This window comes from Hemitrygon akajei, chromosome 10, assembly GCF_048418815.1.
Source record: "Hemitrygon akajei chromosome 10, sHemAka1.3, whole genome shotgun sequence".
In the NCBI taxonomy this organism is placed as follows: Eukaryota; Metazoa; Chordata; class Chondrichthyes; order Myliobatiformes; family Dasyatidae; genus Hemitrygon; species Hemitrygon akajei.
In genome coordinates, this window is record NC_133133.1 from 139,382,418 (window position 1) to 139,399,103 (window position 16,686).

A 16,686-nucleotide genomic window follows, 5' to 3' on the forward strand; every position below is an offset into this window, starting at 1 on the left:
ACCTTGTGTCCATAATCTTTGACATCCTTACTAATCAAGAAATATTTAACCTATGCTCTAAATATGCCAATATCATGGACACTACAGCAATCTACAGCAATGAATTCCACTGATTAACCACCCTCTGGCTAAAGAAATTCCTCCTCATCTCTGTTCTAAAGGGACATCCTTGTATTGTGAGGCTGTGCCTTTTGGTCTTTGCCTGACATTAAATGGTTCAATAGAGAACTTTGTTTGATAACAATCCTGTAAAATAAGTTAGAACATTAGAAATGTTATATAAATCCAAGTTCTTTCTGTAGTGGATCACATCACTGGATCATCCTTGATTGTCTTTTTGAATTCAAAAGTTGGATCACATTTGTTTTGATCACAGACAGAACATGGGGCTAATTTCATCATACGGTGAAAAGCAATGTGATTTTTGTGACTAATTTTGATTGGCTAAGTACTCCTTGAGAATTTTTTTCCCATCCCCCCCCCCACTGGAGCCCTGTGTATCACCCTTTACCATTATAGTTGAGATTTTGTATGCTAATGTAGTCCTAATATGAACATGCTACACAAAAGAGACTGTACACGCTGGAGTGTGGAGCCAGCAATCAATGGTGACCTTCGAATGGAACCCAAACCCAAGCATGCAGAATCCTTGGTTTCAGTGCCAGACTTTCTCCAATCTGCCTGATATAGCGGTGGATATTATTAAATAGAAAGGTGTATATCCAAACACAAATACTGTACAACATTCTCATGCTAAACATAACTTTCTGATTATTCCTGCTTTTTTTTCCAAATTAGCTAAAATCTATCAATTTCAGCCACATTCTATTCCCAAACGTGAACAGAAACCTAAAACTTTAAACAACATTTTTTTTAAATTAAAGCCAGCAAACCACTGTTATAGTTACAAAGATGTGGGATTTGCACTTGTGCCATTTCTATGTCTTTCTATTGTGCAAATATAGAAGCCATTAGTTTGAATACTTGGATATATAAAGATGATATATAAGGTGTAAATGCAGTTACATGGTGTTTTATTAATTTCATCCAAATGGTTTCAACTTGATTTTACTATTCAGAAAAACTCCCAAGAAATCAGTTTTAAAAATAAAAACTGTAAATGTGTAGCCCATTCTCAAAAGTATTATTGCAAAGTGAGAATGTTGGCATGAACTAAATCTGCTTCGGGCTTTTTTATGCTTATAATTGCTCCCTTTTGGAAAATATTGCTGAGTGGGGATTCAATAATGCTTAATTATGATTATCCTTTACAAATTATTCTTGCAAAATTTTAACCCAATGAAGAAGGATTCATAATTTTTTGATAATTGCATAGATAAGAACTGAAGTACATGAATACCTATGGTATGTGCCAGAAGTCTGTGTGCTATGGGCAATTGCCCTTACACCTAATCCAGAAAGATGAAAGTCCCAATCTCACTCTGGAATTAATTGTTTTTTGGAAAAAATGGCGTACTGTAGATAAATGACTGAATGCCATCTGACAGCAATGGTCCTAAGTTCTCAATGCCGATTCTACACTATACTGGAATGTCTACCCTACTGATCTGCTCATCCAAGAGCTGAATAAGAAACACACAGACTTTCTGATCATAGACAAAAGCACTAATAACTCAACATTTAGAGAATTTGTGAAAGTACTGTTACGAATGTGAAGCAACTCTGAGGGGCTGAAGGGTACAAAGTCACCCCCTCCTTTTTGAGAATCGCAAGATCGCTATTATTTCGGGTCTGAGACCCAGGAAATGAGAGAGAGACATCCAGAATACACAAGGTTTGGAATGTGTCCTGACATCAGCGGAATGGAACCACTGATAACGGCCATTGTCTCTTGGAGACAGAATTGTGTATCGAGTACTGTACTATTCATTGAAACCCCTCAGGGGACAACCAGAGTGGTCTGGTTGAGGGATTGCATCATCCCAACCTGACTGACATCTGAGACCCCGTGAGTAAGGATAAAAGAGGGGTCTGGGGAACAACCCCTTCAGACGCACCAGGAGAAACGCTAGAAATCCCGTGACAGCGCTTTATAGCAAAAGCCGGTGGGGACTCATGTGTGTCCTCCCTTGCCTGGGTGGTGGGCTCACCACAGAAGAACGTTTTAGCTAAAGGAGAGGTCACACTTGAACGGCCACGACAACGAGACACCTGACGGATCGAAATCATAAAGGAAAGCTGGCAAGTTTTTCTCCAAATCTCTCTCTCTCTCCAACAATTGAAACACAGCGGTCCCCAACGGCTGCAGCCTGTATGAACTGAATGAACTATATATTTCCATCGGACAATACATTATCCCCTAGACAATGATAGAGCTTATTTCTTATTATTATACCCGCACTTTTAGATTTAGTATTAACGACGTATATTATCTGTATATTTGCATTGATATTATTTTTGTTTATTTTTTCCTAATAAATACTGTTAAAAATAGTATCATCAGACTTCAACGGACCTCTCTAGCTTTGCTGGTAAGTAACCCAGTTACGGGGTTCGTAACAGTACAAATAAATGGAAAGGTATTATGTATAAGGACATGGAAGCGCAATACGCTGTATTGACTTGAAGTATCAATAATATAAATCAATTTTACAAAGAATTTTTAGGTGGAAGGTTCACTGATCACTGTAACTTCTTTATTTAATTGTCAGAAAACCCCTCTGCAAGACACTTGCAAAATGTGTGTGGACACGAAAGGAGTTTAAAGCATCAGGGAGGGAGGTGTCACTGGCACAGTTGATACTGTGGATTCTTGTTAGCAGTAGAGGGAAGTTAACAAACCATTATTACAACCTCCATTCTTCCTCAGGTGGATAAGCAATTTGAATTCAGAAGTGCTGTTAAAATTGTAGATGATGCCAAACTAGGAGGGACATCTGAATCAAAGCAGCAATTTGGGAATAACACACCCAGCTACGGAAAATAGACAAGTGAGGAAATGTGAGCACTTCATCAATACCTGTGTGGATGAAAATGTGCATTCAATGACATACCCAACCCAGAAGCCGTAGATAAACTGTATCATCCAGGTCTGCTGAGGCCTAGATCTTTGGTATTCAAGACAGGTGATCCAGAACTCTATCTAAGTCCAGGTATGGCCTATGTTAAGAGCAAAAAACTCTATGTAAGTCCAGAAGGCTATGTTAAGAGCAAAAAAGCAATTCCAAGGGAAGTTAGAGGTGAAATTGGATGCATGTCAGCTATGGCAATGTTCGCAGGCCATAACTTCGTACAGGCAAAAGGTAACACCATAACTGGCTGTGATACTTCATCCTGCAATGAACTGAACACCTTTTAGGCACACTTAGAAAGGGCGAAAAAAACTATACGTGGCGTATACCTGTAGCATCTGACAACCCTGTGATATCTGTCTCAGTGGCTGACATCAGAATGTCTTTCAAGAAGGTAAACCCTTGTAAGGCATTTGGCCCTTGTGGCGTACCTAGCAGAACACTGAAATAGTGTGTCAACTAACTGGCTGGAGTTTTCAATAACATCTTCAATTTCTCACTGCTTCAATGCCCAATAAGAGATTGCTGCCTCAATGACTGTCACCCAGTAAGACTCACATCTACTGTGATGAAGTGGTTTGAGACCATCGATGACTTCCCATTTCCATTGTCCTCTGAAGTCGATGGTATGGTTGGAGTTTGTCAACTCTCCTGAAATCCATTGCATCAGCTATACAGGGGATTGGTCTATGCAGCTTCACCAGAGCCCTGTTAGCTGACCTTACACATTTCCACCTCTCCCGGTGGGGACATAGAGTTGAAATTTTAAAGGCAACTGCAAATTACAAGGGATTTTAATTCTGGAGGGATAGGATCTCTAAGCCTCTGCAACTATGGTGACTTGTGTGTGGCCTAGTGAAGTAGTTTCAGGAGATTCTTCCATCATGCTTAGAACTGATCTGAACACAGTCTTCGATGCCTTCAATTCCATAATAGAATTCTTATTTTTATTTCTTCAAAGATCATTTGTCTGAATTATTTGAATGTTTTTCACTTTCAGTAGTAGGCCTCTTTAAAAATGGAACAAGGTATACTTTTCTGGTGTTATTTGGTCAAGTAAACTCCTGATCATCTTTGAAATTGGCAATACTTCATTAACATTGGGCAGGTCCATTTAAAATAGACTTTGTTTGATTAAGTTTTGACTGAATTGTCCAATTGTCACCACACTCCTGCTTTCTGTCCTAAAATAATAGGCTTTGCATTTGTAGTTTTCTGATCCTCTGTAAAGTTTACAAAATCCGGGGATCGTCCAGTTGTTGAGCTAGAGATGAATTACATAAAAAGGCATGATAAAAATGAAAATATTCAGTATGTTCAGTAAGAAAAGAATAGGGCTTATGGTGCTAGTCAGTGACCTTTCACAAGAACTAGAATAAGTTGAAGCTTAAGCACAGGTTTAGCAGGTACAGAGGCAAGAAAGTCAGATATAAAAAGAAGAACTGATCTGTGCTATGGTTGAAGATGGGAGAGAATAAATGGAGGATGATTCAAAGTAAAAGGGAACACTGTATTTTTGTTAAAAATGTGAACTGTTATTATATTGAAAACAGTTTAGAATTAACTAAACTGAGATACTAACTTAAATCATGGCAAGAGACATGGGAAATAAGTTTTCTCCATACAAATATTGATCAACATTTTGTAATAATGTTTCAGTCCAGTAGTGGGGGTAAAAATAGAGAATTTTTTCACAAGCAGTTAAGTGCTCCCATCACATGGTTGCACATTTTTTTCTAGAAAAACAAAGATTCTGGCCTATATCATTTTCCTCATTGAAGAATCACAGACTATTTGCATCACAGGAGGTTGCTTAACTGATCATATCTATATAAGATTACTGCCAGAGCAAGTCTCTAGTTTCACCCACTGTCCCTTTCTCCATAGCCTTTCAATTTTTTTCTCCACTGTATATTTATTAATTTTCCTCTTGAAGCTACATTGGAACTTGCTGGCACCACATTGGCAGGTAGTGTCCTTTTTTACATGCTGCTTCCGAGGGAATCATCAAATTCCAGATTCCATGTAACAACTGTATAATAACATCTTTTCTCATGACACTCTTAGTTCCCTTTCCCTTTATTTTACATATGACCTTTAGTTCTCAACCCCTTGACTAAAGGGAACAACATTTTTTATCCTTTCTGTTCCTCATCATCATCATCATCGTGTATTCTACTATCAAATCTTCCTTCATGCTTCTCTTCACTTAAAAAAATACACAAATCATTCAAGATAAATAATGGCATACAGAAAGATGGCAAATGCAAATCACGTAAAAACAGGGATGTTAGACTACAAATAGTTAGCACTCTCAGCTGTCCAAGTGACAAGTACTTGGTGGTGGCAGAATATTCATATGTCTCACAGCCTGAGAGAGAAACCTGCTACCCAGTCTAGCAGACTAGTCCTGATGCTCCTGTTCCCCCTGCTTGGTGGTATTGGATCAAAGAGGTTGTGAGATGGGTGGGAGGGATCCTCAACAATGCTTTGGGCCATTCGTATACAACACACCCAGTAAATGGGTCCACTCCAATTTGCCTACCAGAACAACAGGTCCACAGCAGATGCCATCTCACTGGTTCCTTACTCAACCCTGGAAAATCTAGACAGCAAAGATGCATACATCAGGATGCTCTTTTTTGACTATATTCCAGCATTCAATACTGTCATCCCCTCAAAACTAATCAATAAGTTTCAAGACCTTAGCTTCAATAACTCCCTGTGCAATTGGATCCTTGATTTCCTCTCTTGCAGACCCCATTCAGTTCAGATTTGCAACAACATGTCCTCCACGGTCTCCATCAGCACAGGTGCACAACAAGGCTGTATGCTTAGCCAGCTGCTCTACTTGCTTTACACTTATAAATGTGTGGCTAAGCACAGCTCCAATGCCACATTCAAGTCTCATGCTCTCAATATTTATTGCTTATTTATTTATATTATTGTTTCCTCTTTTTGCATTTGCACAACTTGTTGCCTTCTGTACTCTGAATGAATGCACATAGTTATTTTCTCGATTTGTTGAGTATGGCTACAAGAAAATAAATTTAACAGTTGTGTATGGTGACATATATGTACTTTGATAATAAAATTTACTTTGCTGACAGCACAAGTATTGTAGGCCAAATCAAAGGTGGGTGAGGGAGGATTTGGCTACTGTAGACTGGGAACACAGGCTATATGATGGGATAGTTGAGGAACAGAGATTTTTCACGGTGCTCAACAAAAGTATATTCCAGTTAAAAGTAAGGACAGTAAGGGTGGGGAGAGCCAGGCTTGGATAATTAAGGTAATAAAAGAAGGCATCAAACTAAAAGCTCATGTGTACAAAGTTGACAAGAGTAGCAGGAAACCAGAAACTTTAAAAAGCAAAAGAGAAACATTAAGCGAGCAATAAAGAAAGGGAAGATAGATTATGAAAATAAACCAGCACAAAATATAAAAACGGATAATATAAGTTTTTATAATTATATAGAGCGGAAAATGGTGGCTAAGGTGAACATAAGTCCCTTGGAGGACGAGAAGGGGTAATTGATATTGGGTAAAGAGGAAATGGCTGAGGCTTTGAATGACTATTTTGTGTCAGTCTTCACAGAGGAGGACATGTCGAATATGCCATGGGAGGTGACGACCTCGACACAACAGCTATCACTAAAGAGGTAGTGCTGAGTAAACTTGTGGGCCTTAAGATAGTTAAGTCCCCTGATCTTGATGGAATGCATCCCAGGGTATTGAACAAAATGGCAGAAGTTACAGTAGAGGCTTTGATGAAAATTTACCAAAATTCTCTGGACTCTGGGCAAGTTGCAGTGGATTGGAAGATGGTGAGTGTCACGGCACTGAGCAAAAAAGGATGTAGGCAAAAGGCAGGTAACTATAGGCCAGTTAGTTTAACAGCTGTAGTTGGGAAAATGCTTGAAGCTATCATAAAAGAAGAAATAGCTCAGCATCTGGGAAGCAGGAATCTTTCTGCTTCCACTCAACGTATTGTAGCTTTTTCAACTTCATTGGCTAGGAGAGCTATTTTGTTGTATTGGAAAGATCCTAATCCACCTACTGCTTTTTTTTGGCTCTCCTCCATTATGTCGTGTTTAAGCTTGGAGAAAAATAGAAGTCGGACGTTTGATACATCTTTTGAATTTGAGCAAACCTGGCGACCTTTCATTCAATATTTTCATATGATTTAAATTTTCTTCTTTTTCACTTTTTTCACTTGTTTAGGTAATCTCTTTTCTTCTTCTCTGTGACTTTTCAGATTTGACCGGAAGGATTTTTCCCCTTTTTATTTTGTAATTATATCCTCAAATGGAATGCCCAGTCTCCTTTTTTGTTGTTTTAGGTTAGTTTAGTGGGTTTTTTTCTTAATAATGGCAATTTTTGATTTTTTTTTGAATTGTTAAGAGGAGTTGTGGCTCCCTTTATATATTAGCTCAATATTGTATTATATATGATTTTGACAGTGTACACTCCTTTTTTGCTGTTTGTACCCCTATTGGAACATGTATTTGATATAACTTCTCTGATTTGTATTTGTCTTTATATATTTTTAAATCAATAAAAAAGATTAAAAATGAAATGAGAAATCGATGCATCAGGCAGACACAGCATAGGTTCAGCAAATGCAGGCCCTGTTTGATATAATGAGTGCAATGGATAGAAGGGAACAAATGGACATTATTTACTTGGATTTCCAGAAGGCATTCGATAAGGTGCCACTTAAAATATTTATCCATAAGATAAGGATGCCTAGAGTTGGGAGTGATGTATTCACGTGGATAGAGAACTAGTTAACTGATAGAAAGCAGTGAGTTAGGATATGGGGGTGTTACTCTGCTTGGCAATCAGTGGTGAACAGTGTGCCACAGGGGTCAGTGCTGGGCCTGCAATTGTTCACAATATACATTAACGATCTGGAAGAGGGGACCGACTATAGTGTATCTAAGTTTGCTAATAATACTAAATTGATTGTAAAAGCAATTTGTGCAAAAGATACAGAGAGATATAGATAGGTTAAGTGAGTGGGCATGGGTCTGGCAGATGAACTACAATGTTGGTAAATGCAAGGTCATCTACTTCAGAAGGAAAAATAAAAGAGCAGATTACTATTTAAATGGTAAAAAAAAATGCAGCATGCTGCTGTGCAGAGGGACTTGGGAGTGCTTTTGCATGAATTACAAAAGGTTGGTTTGCAGGTGCAGTATGTCATCAAAAAGGCAAATGGAATGTTGGCCTTCATTGCTAGAGGAATTGAATCTAAGAGCAGGGAGGTTATGCTGCAACTGTACAGGGTACAGGTGATGCTGCACCTGTACTACATGCAATTCTGGTCTCCTTATTGAGGAAGAATATATTGGATTTGGAGGTGTCGCAGAGGAGGTTTACCAGGTTGATTCCAGAGATGACAGGTTTAGACCATGAGGAGGGACTGAGTCGCCTGGAGCTGTAATCACTGGAATTCAGAAGAATAAGAGGAGATCTTACAGAAACATAAAAAATAATGAAAGGAATAGATAAGATAGAAGCAGGAAAGTTGTTTTCACTGGTAGGTGAGACTAGAACTAGGAAACATAACCTCAAGGTTCAGGGGAGTAGATTTAGGATTGAGATGAGGAGGAACTGTTTTTCCCAGAGAGTGGTGAATCTGTTGAATTCTCTGCCCAACGAAGCAGTGGAGGGTACCTCAGTAAATATATTTAAGACAAGGTTGGATAGATTTTTGCATAATAGGGGAATTAAGGGTTATGGGGAAAAGACAGGTAGGTGGAGATGAATCCATGGCCAGATCAGCCATGATCTTATTGAATGGCAAAGCAGGCTGGACAGGCCAGATGGCCTACTCCTGCTTCTATTTCTTATGTTCTTATGACAAATCAGTAAATAGGAGGAAGTTTGAAAATCTGGTTGAGTGGTGTCACAGCAAGACCTCTCACTCAATATCAGTAAGACCAAGGAGCAGATCATACTGACTTCAGGAGGAGTAAACCGTTGGTCCATGAGCCAGTCCTCATTGGTGGGATCAGAGATAAAGATGCTCAGCAACTTTAAACTCTAGGTGTTATTATTTCAGGGGACCTGGCCTGAGCAATTACAAACAAAGCATGGCAGTACCTCTACTTCCTTAGGAGTTTGCAAAGATTTGGCATGATGTTTAAAACTTTGAAAAACTTCTACAGATATGTAGTGGAGAATATATGGACTGCCTGCATCAGAGTCTGGTGTGGAAACATTAAGCCCTTGAACAGAAAATCTTACAAAAAGTAGTGGCTAAGGCCCAGTCCATCACAGGTAAAGTCCTCCCTACCATTGAGCATATCTACACAACATTGTCACAGGAAAGCAGCATTCATCATCAGGGACTCCCACAATCCAGGATATGCTCTCTTCTTACTGGTGCCAGCAGGAAGAAGGTACAGGAACCTCAGGACTTACAGGAACAGTTATTGTCCCTCAACCGTCAAGCTCTTGGACCAAAGGGAAGGGAGGGAGGGAGACACTTGGTGGTTTTTACCATCCTCTATAGGGTTCTGGGGTTTGATGCTTTGCAGCTTCCATATCACACAGTGATGCAGCCAGAAAGGTCATTCTCAATGCTGCTCCTCCAGACAGTTGTTAGACTGGGGGCAGGCAACCTTGCACACCTTAACCTCTTCAGAAAGTCAAAATGTTGATCAGCCTTCTTGACTAATGCGGACATGTAGTGGGTCCAGAATAGATTGTCCATTATTTGGACAACAAGGAACTTCATGCTTTTCACTCTCTACATGGCAGAGCCATTGTTGTACAAGGGAGAGTGGTCAACCTGAACCTTCCTGAAGTCCACAATCATCTCTTTTGTCTTGTCCACATTAAGACTCCAGTTATTTTTGTTACATCATTTGACAAGCCTCTCTATCTCCTCTCTGTACGCCCACTCACTGTTGTTGTTGATGAGGTCAAAGTACTGATGCATCTTCAGTGAACTTAATAATGTGGTTTAAGCTGGATCTGGGAATATAAGAAGCACAAGGTATGATAACATTGAAATTGATGCAGGGGAGACTTACAAAGATGTTATCAGGGTTAGAAAACTGTAATTATAAGGAAGTACTGGATAAGATGGGATTTTTTGGAACAGATATGGCTGAGGGTAAACCTAATTTAAACGCATAAAGTGCTGTGAAAATTTTATAGGATGAGTACACTTCCTAGAACAATATTGAGCTAGGTCATTTTCCTCACTGGGCCAGAAACTCTCCTCCCTCTTTTCCTTTCATCCGTGCTATCTCTGCTATCTATTTGGACAATTAAGATTCTCATTGTTCTTCATTTATGCATATAGTTGCAATTTATCTACAAATTTTGTGATCCCCACTAGGTGGCAGTAACAGTATAGCTGCATTAGTGTAATCTCATTTTCCTTATAATAGATTGGAGAATTTGCGGGGACTGCTGGTAATATCTCTCCAGTGTCTTGAGGTGTCTATTGTGGATAGTCCAATAAGATGCATTGTGCTCTTGATTGTTTTAGGTCAGGCAATGTCCTCATTCATTCTATAAATCTCTCCCCTTTGTTTCTAATCCTATCCTTATTTATTTTTCTAACCAGGTCTTGTTTAATATAGTTGTTTTATTTAAAATTCCTAAACCTGGGACTCAATATCTCCCTCTGCAAATGGATGCTTCACTTCTTAACCAAAAGTCCGCAATTAGTAAGGTTAGGCAGAGAAACCTCCAACATGATTATTCTCTGTACTGACGCTCAATAAGGTTGCATCCTCAGTCCCCCTCTACACTCATACCTGTGTGGCCAGATTCTGTCCTAACTCCATCTACAAGTATTCAGATGCCAACACCATTGTTGGTTGTATCTCAAATAACAAGTCAGAGTACAGGAAGGAGATAGAGAGCCCAGTGACATCGACTCGTGACAACAACCTTTCCCTCAATGTTAGCAAAACAAAGGAGATGGTCGTTGACTTCAAGAAGAGGAAGGAGCATTGTACATGCCTCTGTTTGCATCAGTGGTGCTGTGGTCAAGAGGGGTGAGAGCTTTATTAAGTTCTGGGAGTGAATATCCTGGTCCAGCCATGTATATGCTATGGCCACAACTGCTCCTCAGTGCCTCCATGTCCTCAGGAGGCTAAAGAAATATAGCATGTCCCTGTCAACCCTTGCCAATATTTAATCTATCCAGATGCATCATGGCTTAGTATGGTAACTGTTCCGTCTGTGACCACAAGAAACTGCAGAGAGTTGTGGACACAACTATGAATGTCATGGAAACTAGCCTTCTCCATATATTCTTTGTTACACATCTCACTCCTTTACTAAAACAGCCAGCATGTTCAAAGACTCCATTCATCCTGCATATTCTCACATCTCTTCTCTCCCATCAGGAAGTTGATACTAAAAGCCTGAAAGCATATACCAACAGGTTCAAGGGAACCTTCTATCCCACTGTTATAAGGCTGTGGAATGGTCTCCTGGTGCAATAAGATAGACTCTTGATCTCACAATCTACCCCATTATGACCCAGCATCCTATTGTCTCCCTGCACTGCATTTCTAACTGCAGTGTCTATAAAAAGTATTCCCCCCACCCCACCATTTGGAAATGTTCATGTTTTATAACTCTGAATCACAATGGATTTGATTTGGCTTTTTTGACACTGATCAACAGAAAAAGACTCTTTCATGTCAAAGTGATCTAAATTAATCACAAATACAAAACACTAAATAATTGATTACTTAAGTAATCACTCCCTTGAATATGACATGCCAAATCAGCACTGGTACAACAAATTGGTTTTAGAGGACATATAATTAGTCAAATGGAGATAATCTGTTTGCAGTCAAGGTGTTTCAATTGATTGTAGTAAAAATACACCTGTATCTGGAAAGTCCAACTTCTAGTGAGTCAGTATCCTAGCAAAAACTACACCATGAAGACAAAAGCGCACTCTGTGAAAAGGTTATTGAAAAGCACAAGTCAGGAGATGGATACAAGAAAACTTCCAAGTCACTGAATATCTCTTGGAATTAAATCAATCATCAAGAAATGGAAAAAATATGGCACAGCTGTAAATCTGCATAGAGCAAGCTGTCCTCAAAATCTAAGTAGCATGCAAGAAGGGGACTATGACAACTCTGGAAGTGTGACAAGCTTCAATGGCTGAGATGGGAGAGACTGCATATACAGCAACAGTTGCCAGAGGCTTCACCAGTCGCAGCTTTATGGGAGAATGGTAGAGAAAGCCACTGTTGACAAAAAACTCATGAAATCTCAACTAGAGTTTGCCAGAAGGCATGTGGGAGACAGCTGGAAGAAGGTTCTATGATCTGATGAAACCAAAATTGATTTTTGTTTTGGCCATTAGACTAAACACTATGATCGGTGTAATCCAAACAGTACACATCATCAAAAGCACACCATCCCTACTGTGAAGCATGGTGGTGGCTCCATTATCTGTGGGGATGCTTCACTGCAGCAGGCCCTGGAAGGCTTGTGATTGCAACAAAATACAGGGAAATCCTGGAGGAAAATTGGATCGTCTCCAATAGAACTTGGGAGAAGATTTGTTTTCCAGCAAGACAATGACCCCAAGTATAAAGCCAAAGCTACATTAAGATTGATAAATCCCCAGGGGGCCGGATATGATACACCCCAGGTTGTTGTGGGAATTGAGAGAAGAGATCGCAGGAGCATTAGCTATGATCTTTGAATCCTCCGGGGGAAGTGCCGGAGGACTGGAGAATGGCAAATGTAGTTCCCTTGTTTAAAATAGGTAATAGGGAGAAACCTGGGAACTATAGACCGGTGAGTCTTACGTCGGTGGTATGCAAACTACTGGAAAGGATTCTTAAGGATAGGATCTACGAGCATTTGGAGAAGTACAGTCTACTCATGGATAGTCAACATGGCTTTGTGAAGGGAAGATCCTGTCTCACAAGCCTGATTGAGTTTTTTGAAGAGGTAACAAAAGAAATTGATGAGGGTAGGGCAGTGGATGTGGTCTACATGGACTTTAGCAAAGCATTTGACAAGGTCCCTCATGAGAGACTAATCCAGAAAGTCATGAGGCATGGGATAAGTGGAACCTTGGCTGTTTGGATAAAAAATTGGCTTAAAGGAAGAAAGCAGAGGGTAGTTGTGGAAGGAAAGTATTCTGCCTGGAGGTCGGTGACTAATGGAGTGCCGCAGGGATCTGTCCTGGGACCCCTGCTATTTGTGATTTTTATAAATGACCTGGATGTAGAGGCGGAAGGATGGGTATGTGGATGTTTGTGGATGACACAAAGATTGGAGGAGTTGTGGATGGAGCTGTAGGTTGTCGAAGGTTACAAGAGGATATAGACAGGCTGCAGAGTTGGGCAGAAAAATAGCAGATGGAGTTCAATCCGGACAAGTGTAAGGTGATGCATTTTGGAAGGACAAACCAGAAGACTGAGTACAGGATTAATGGTCAATTACTTAAGAGTGTGGATGAACAAAGGGACCTTGGGGTTCAAATCCATACATCCCTCAAGGTTGCTGCACAGGTTGATAGGGTAGTTAAGAAGGCCTATGGGATGCTAGGCTTCATTAACAGGGGGATTGAGTTCAAGAGTAGAGAGGTCATGTTGCAACTCTACAAATCTCTGGTGAGACCACACTTAGAGTATTGTGTTCAATTCTGGTCACCTCATTATAGAAAGGATGTGGAAGCTATGGAGAGGGTGCAGAGGAGATTTACCAGGATGTTGCCTGGTTTGGAGAACAAGTCATATGAAACAAGGTTAGCAGAGCTGGGACTTTTCTCTTTGGAGCGTAGAAGAATGAAAGGGGACTTGATAGAGGTCTACAAGATTATGAGAGGCATAGATAGGGTGGATAGTCAGTACTTGTTTCACAGGGCACCAATAGCAAACACCAGAGGGCATATGTACAAAATTAAGGGAAGGAAGTTTAGGGGAGACATCAGGGGTAAGTTTATTACACAGAGGGTTGTGAGTGCCTGGAATGACTTGCCAGGGATGGTGGTGGAGGTTAAAACATTAGGGGTATTTAAGAGCCTCTTGGACAGGCACATGGATGAAAGAAAAATGGAGGGTTATGGGGTAGTGTGGGTTTAGTACTTTTTTTAAAAAGGATTATATGGGTTGGCACAACATGGAGGGCTGAAGGGCCTGTACTGTGCTGTAGTGTTCTGTGGTTCTATGGTACACAGGAATGGCTTAAAAACAACAAAGTTAATGTCCTAGAGTGGACCAAGTCAGAGTCCATTCTCAATCTAATTGAGAATTTGTAGCTGAACTTAAAAAGGGCTCTTCACTTATGATCACCATGCAGTCTGACAGAGCTTGAGCAGTTTTGTAAAGAAGAATGGGGAAAAATTGCAGTGTTCCAATGTGCAAAGCTGATAGAGACCTATTGACACAGACTCAAGCTGTAATTGCTGCCAAAGGTGCATCTACTAAATACTGACTTGGGGGTGAGTAATTATGAAATCAATTATTTTGCATTTAATAATTGTAATAAATTTAGGACAATTTGCAGAAATTTGTTTTCGCTATAATACAAAAGATTCTTTTTCTGTTAATCAATGTCAAAAAAGTCAATTAAATTCATGATTCAATGTCGTAAAATAATAAAACATGAAAATTTCCAAGAGGGGTAGATGAATACTTTTTATAGGCACTGTATATTCTGCAATATACTATTGTTTTCCCTTGTACTACCTCAATGTATTATTGTAATGAATTGATCAGTATGAACAAGTATGCAAGACAAGTTTTTCACTATACCTCAGTACACATTACAACAATAAACCAATTTACTATGCTATACTACAAACTCCTCTTAATCTTTATGTAGTCTCTGTTAATCTGGTTGTGTCCAAAAACGTCCTTTTTTTGTAGTTTCTCTCTCAATTCATTTTGCACTTATTTTTGTCAACTTCAATACTACCTTCTGGAAAATCCCACCTGATTTATAAGTTCAGTTAGATGTTAGTAATTTTATCAAATGCACTGTAAGTGAAAGAACAAATTAAATGATTTACCATAATTAAATTTGAAATCAATCAAGCACCTTATGCGCAAAGTGCTTAAAGCTAAAAGGGATCTTCCAAATTCGTTAATGCACTATTTCTAAACAGAATGTTGTATGTATTGTATTGTTTGGAGTAAACTGTCAAAAAGTATTTCTAAAGTGCAATAGCATCGACTGCTGCCCAATGATTTTACTGCAGTATAAGAACAAAAGTCTTCCCCTAAACCAATAAAGGATGTAGTAGGTCTACTGTCCAATACACAGTAGAAAATAAACAGATCTTAGATGGATTGACATATTTCAATGAGTTATCACAAGAAACAAATTTCTCAATAAAATTATTTGTTTGTGAGCAAGAACAAAAACCATTTAAAGAATTTGTTGACTAATACATTATTTTCTAACATGAATTCCAAAATAGGCAACCATATGAATAACTATTGTTTGTTTAAAAAAAGTGAGAATTGTGAAGGAACAATTAAAAGAGGAAGAATATAATGAAGTCTTAGTGAAATAAGAATTGTTATTATTCTAAGTGAGATGGAAAGAGCAAGTTAAATTATTGTGAGGGAGGAAAAGAAAGTTCAAATGTGTGTGGCGTGGAAAACTATTCAATTGCTGTGTTGCTGAACTGCTTAAAGCAGAATCTAGCCACAAATACGTGAGACTGATAAAGTAATTTGCAATTAATTCTGGCTTTGTGGTGATTTGCGCTGTAGTGATTTGTTTTATTATTCACTAACTCCACCCAACAGATAAGCCTGAAAAGCTTACTTTTTTTTCCTCATCTCTAACTCCACTGTGAAATCTCCTTCATACTCACTTTTCTCTTTTCCTCTGACATTAGAGCCACAACCAGTGGAGTAGCCACTAACTGAAACCAATTCTGAATTTTGAGCAACAAATGGAGCCCTATGACAAAATACAGTGATTCATCAAAAGTAGATGCAGCAACTTCAAAATAAGTAAAGGACCATCCATCAAGGACCATTCCTCCAATCAAGGTAGGCTTTTCCCGCCTACCAATGAATACTTGATCCTTTATTACTCTTCTACTCATATCTCCAATGCTGAGTCAAACTTGGTACACTAAGATTATTTTGTTCTCAGCAAAATTTAACCACTTCTTTTCCATTAAGAAAACTTTGCTCTATTTGCCATGTGATGAAACAGATTTCAAAATCTTCCTTTGCTCCCTTTACCTCTGCTGCATTGCAACCAACCTATCAAACCTCCTGGCTACAAGTTATTCGCTCCAAATCTTGTCAGCTATAAGATCCACCTCCACCTCACATAATCTGTTCCCACCTTCCTCTCTTACAATAACATTGTTCCCAAACTGTCTATAACTCCTCGCCAGTTAATCTTCCTTTTAGAAGAGACCAACACCATGACTTCACCATCTCCTTTCTCTCTTGATCATATTAATGTCCTCTCTTTGCACTTTCTTTGCTCGTTCCCATTGGGCCTGTATCCTTAAGTAAAGCAAATATCTCACCTTGATCAGCTCTGAGTTATTCCTCCAATCTAATGTGCCAAACTAGGTACAGTAGTGCATTTTGAGCTATCCCAGTTTATCCAAATGAATATTGTTATGTTGCTTTCATAGTTATATCGCTAAACAACAAATTTAGTGAAATAT